The sequence below is a fragment of the Abrus precatorius genome, unplaced genomic scaffold (genome assembly GCF_003935025.1).
Source record: "Abrus precatorius isolate BTA unplaced genomic scaffold, Abrus_2018 Scaffold6, whole genome shotgun sequence".
Classification (NCBI taxonomy): domain Eukaryota; kingdom Viridiplantae; phylum Streptophyta; class Magnoliopsida; order Fabales; family Fabaceae; genus Abrus; species Abrus precatorius.
The window spans coordinates 2288964-2294036 of NW_020874406.1; the positions used below are offsets into that span (position 1 = coordinate 2288964).

Sequence of the window (5073 nt, forward strand, 5' to 3'; positions counted from 1 at the left end):
AAGTGGCTTCCCCTGTCACTGATAATGGCTTTAGGCACACCGAATCTGCAAAAAATGTTGGATCTAACAAAATCCACAACAACATTGGAATCATTAGTTTTGGTGGCCTTAGCCTCCACCCATTTAGAAACATAATCAACAGCTAGTAAAATGAATGTGTAACCAAAAGATGCAGGGAATGGACCCATAAAATCAATACCCCAAACATCAAAAACCTCACAAAAAATGATCGGTTGCTGGGGCATCTCATGCCTGTGTGTAATGGCCGTCCCTGCTCTTTCACACTGCTCACAGGTGCTAGAGATCTGATGTGCATCTCTGAAAATGGTAGGCCAGTAAAACCCACTCTCCAACACCTTCCTAGCTGTCCTGTATGATCCATAATGTCCTCCCACAGGTGAACTATGACAAAACTGAAGCACAGAATGGATCTCCTGATCTGGAATGCACCTGCGGATTACCTGGTCATTGCAAAATCTCCACAAATAAGGGTCATCCCAAACATAATATTTAGCCTTACTTTTTCAGTTTGGCTATCTGTGCTCTAGATGCATCTGGAGGAAAGACACCTGCAACCAAGTAATTCACAATATCAGCAAACCAAGGAGTAATACATGCAACTGCATCAACTACTCCTCAGGAAAATCATCTCTAATAGGAAAGGGATCAACATTCCCTCCCTCAATCCTACTCAAGTGGTCTGCTACCAAGTTCTCTGCACCACTCCTATCTCTGATCTCAACATCAAACTCCTGAAGGAGAAGCATCCACCTGATCAATCTAGGTTTAGCATCGGGCTTCTTCAACAAGAATTTCAAAGCTGCATGGTCAGAAAACACAATAATCCTAGAGCCTAGCAAATATGAACAGAATTTATCTAAGGCAAATACAATAGCTAGAAGCTCTTTCTCAGTAGTGGTGTAACTAACTTGAGCTGCATCCAACGTGCGAGAAGCATAGGCTATAACATGAGAAAGTCTCCCAACCCGCTGAGCTAAAACAGCTCCAAGTGCAAAGTTGGATGCGTCGCACATGAGCTCAAAAGGAAGCTCCCAATCAGGTGGCTGAACAATGGGTGTGGTGGTCAGCCGCCTCTTCAGCTCCTAAAAAGCTAGCTGACAGGGCTCATCAAAAACAAACTCTACTTCCTTCTGCAGCAGCTTGGACAATGGTAATGCAATCTTGCTGAAGTCCTGTATAAACCTCCTGTAAAAACCTGTATGTCCAAGAAAGGAACGCACTTCTCTCACAGAAGTGGGGTAAGGTAGACTAAGTGACCCAAGACTATACCATGTGTGACCAAAAAATGACACTTTTCAAAATCAACACAAGGTTAGTTTGGATGCACCTACGTAACACCTTAGATAAATTCTCTAGGCATGCATCAAATGAAGAACCATAGACAGTAAAATCATCCATAAACACCTCCATGCAACTCTCCAAAAGGTCAGAAAATATACTAACCATACACCTCTGAAAGGTGCTCGGAGCATTGCACAAGCCAAATGGCATCCTAGTGTAAGCAAATGTGCCAAATGGGCAGGTGAATGTTGCTTATGCTGGTCCTTCGGTGCAATATGAACTTGCATGTACCCAGAAAATCCATCTAAAAAGCAGTAATGGGATTTACCTACCAGCCTTTCTAATACCTGATCGATGAATGGAAGAGGGAAATGATCCTTGCGAGTTGCCTGGTTAAGTCTCCTGTAATCTATGCAAACTCGCCAACTGTTTTGAACTCTAGTTGGAACCAACTCATCATCCTGGTTCTTCGCCACAGTCATCCCAGTCTTCTTTGGGACCACCTGCACAGGACTAACCCACTTACTGTCAGAAATAAGATAAATAATACCTGCTGCCAGTAGCTTTGTGACCTCCTTCTTCACAACATCTAGAATAGTAGGGTTGAGTCGCCTCTGTGGCTGTCTCACAGGTCGAAACTCATCCTCCAATAAAATTCGGTGCATACAAATGGCAGGACTAATTCCAGGAAGATCAGCAAGGGTCCAACCAATGGCCTTCCTATGATCTCTCAAGACCTGCAGTAATCTCTCCTCTTGATCAGATTTGAGATCCTGAGCTATAATGACAGGAAGTTGCTGGTTGTCCTCTAGGTAAGTATACTTCAGATGTGCAGGTAAAGGCTTAAGCTTTATTGATGGAGATGGAGCTAGAGCTAGATCAACTGCTGGTAGTGAATCATCTATTGGTGTAACCATATCTGCTGCACCTGCAACATCAACACTACAAACAGCACACATAGAAGAATCATCACAAGCACATGATGGGTCAGTAAGGTCTGAGGAATCAGCAAACAAATCATCTAAATTTGTACAATCATCAACAAGTAAATCAATAACATCCAAACTGAAAACAGAATGGTTCTCTGTTGGGTGTCTCATTGCCTAAAAAATGTTGAACTGTACCAAATTGTCACCAAACTCCATAGAAAGGGTCCCTGCATACACATCTATATTTGTTCGCGCCGTCCTCAAGAATGGTCTCCCAAGGATCAATGTAGCATGGCTAGGCAGGTCATCCTCCACCTCTAGAATATAAAAATCAGCAGGGAAAAGGAGGTCCTCAACTTTGACAAGAACATCTTCTACGACACCAAGTGGCTGCACAGTGCTCTTGTTTGCTAGCTGGACTACAATTCCTGTAGGAATCAAATCTCCAATCTGCAAGGATCTAAAAACAGATGCAGGCATAACATTAATTGAAGCACCTAAATCCAGCATAGCATTTGTAAAAACTTCCTCTCCAATAGTGCAAGGGATGGTGAAAGTTCCTGGATCCTTGCACTTCTGTGGCAACTCAGGGAGCAAGTTTTGTGGAATGATTGCAGACACATTTTTATTCTAGAGGAGTGCAGAGCCATTTCTTCCCATGCTCACTCTCTCATTGCCCTTTAGCTTCCTCTTGTTGGTGCACAATTCCTTTAGGAACTTTGCATATTTTGGAACTTGTCGGATGGCGTCGAGGAGGGGAATATTTACTTCTATTCTGCTGAACATGTCCAACAACTCATTGTCCGACTCTGGTTTTTTTCTTGCTGCTGCTGGTCTGTTCGGGAAAGGCAACGGAACATGTTTTTCAGTGGCACTACTCTCATTTTCAGAATCTGGTGCTGCAGCTACAACTGCTGGTAACTCTTTTCCACTTCGCAGGGTAATAGCACTCACATTGCCCTTTGGATTCATGACTGTTTGAGAAGGAAAATTACTACAGCCTTGAGACTGAATCTGACTCACTTGAGTGGCTAGCTGTCCAACCTGAATCTTCAAATCCTGGACAGTTGCTTGCATGTTCTGTTGAAACTGCAGGTTGTTTGCAGCCATCTGTTGCATCATCTCTTGAAATGATGGCTCGCTCCTTTGTGCAGGAGGAGGTGTTGAAGGTGGAGGTGGCCGTTGCCTGAATGGAGGCTGATATTTGCCTGCAGCAGGTTGAAATGAAGATTGTTGACCTTGTTGCTGCTGCCCCCATTTCAGGTTTGGATGATCTCTCCAGCCCGGGTTATATGTCTGGGAGTACGGGTTATAATTCTGCTGTTGGTGTGGAGATCTATATTGCTGCTGTTGGTTGGTGTAGATTCCAGAAACATTCGCATCCGTCTCTTGCAGGGTAGGGCATGAATCTGTAGGATGCTCAGTGGAAGTACATATCCCACAGACTCTTGCTAGCTGCTCACTTACTGGATTCACTTGTTGTTGGCCAATTGCCAAATGCCTCACCATGGTGGTCAGCTCATTGATTTTGTTTTCCAGCCTTTGATTTTCCACACCATGAACAGCACCAGTACCAGCACCAAGTGCTATCTCATTCACTCCCTTAGCGGCTCCTCTGAATCCAAATTGTTGAGTGTTGGCTGCCATGTTTGTAATAAGCTGTCTCGCAGCCTGTGGTGTCTTGTCCATCAATGCTCCTCCACTTGCTGCATCTATCATGCTCCTGTCCATCAAAGTTAGCCCTTCATAAAAATATTGAATTAGTAATTGCTCACTTATCTGATGGTGAGGGTAGGTAGCACAGAGCTTGTTGAATCTCTCCCAGTAGTCATACAAGGTCTCTCCATTCAGTTGCCTTATACCAGAAATCTCTTTTCTTATTGCAGCGGTTCTGGAGGCAGGGAAGAATTTCTCCAAAAATAACCTCTTCATTTGATTCCATGTGATGATTGTTGAAGGTAGGAAGTAGAGCCAATCCTTCGCAACACCATCCAGGGAGAAGGGGAACGCCTTCATCTTGACATGGTCTTCAGGCACTCCTTGTGGTCTCATGGTGGAACACACCACATGGAACTCTTTTAAATGCTTGTGAGGATCTTCACCTGCAAGTCCATGAAACTTTGGCAACAAATGGATAAGTCCATATTTAAGCTCATAAGAGGTTGTTTCATCTTCAGGATATTGGACACACCATGACTGATACACAACATTAGGTGTGGCCAATTCCTTCAAAGTTAGCTCAGGATTATCAGCCATGTTCTCCCTAACAACATGAATAACAGTAATAGTTTCAGAATCACCAAGTAAGCTACCACTACCACTACCACCACCACTGTTTTTGCTAGATCTTATCCTCTGAAGTGTTCTTTCTATTTCAGGGTCAGGTTCATGCAATATAACAGGGTTGGCCTTGGTCATTCAAGGTTAGAACCAACAAGAACAGAAAATACTCAATGAATGCACAAAGTCAGTTTACAAAGCAAGTACCATCAAAATGCAAGATATGAATGAAGGGGGACCATGATAAATCTCTTTTTGGTATGGGAAATCACCACAAAAATTTTCAGATTTTTTGGAATTGAATTGCTATGGGAACTAGAAGCCTAAAGTCAAGAAAAATAGGTCAATAAATACTGAAAAATAAAAAACTTTTAGAAAACAAGCAATTTTTGAAATTCTGGGCAGCCTCAACTAGCAAAGCGGTTGCATTGAATAGGAAATTTTTTTCTACCCCAAATGCATATGCAATAAGCTAAATTCTGAGTTTTCTAGCAAAAGTTATGCCACTTTGAAGTTTCGCAAAAATTTTCTCGGCTACCAAGATGTATCTTTTTTTCTATAA

The 5073-nt window shown here is 42.8% G+C and overlaps 1 non-coding gene across 1 annotated transcript; it reads left to right on the forward strand.

Annotated features, from left to right (window-relative positions):
* Nucleotides 1-4008: 4008 nt before the first annotated feature.
* On the forward strand, nt 4009-4115 carry LOC113870546. Its single transcript, XR_003505568.1, has one exon. It is a non-coding gene; the product is annotated as a small nucleolar RNA R71 (small nucleolar RNA).
* The last annotated feature ends 958 nt before the right edge of the window (nt 4116-5073 follow it).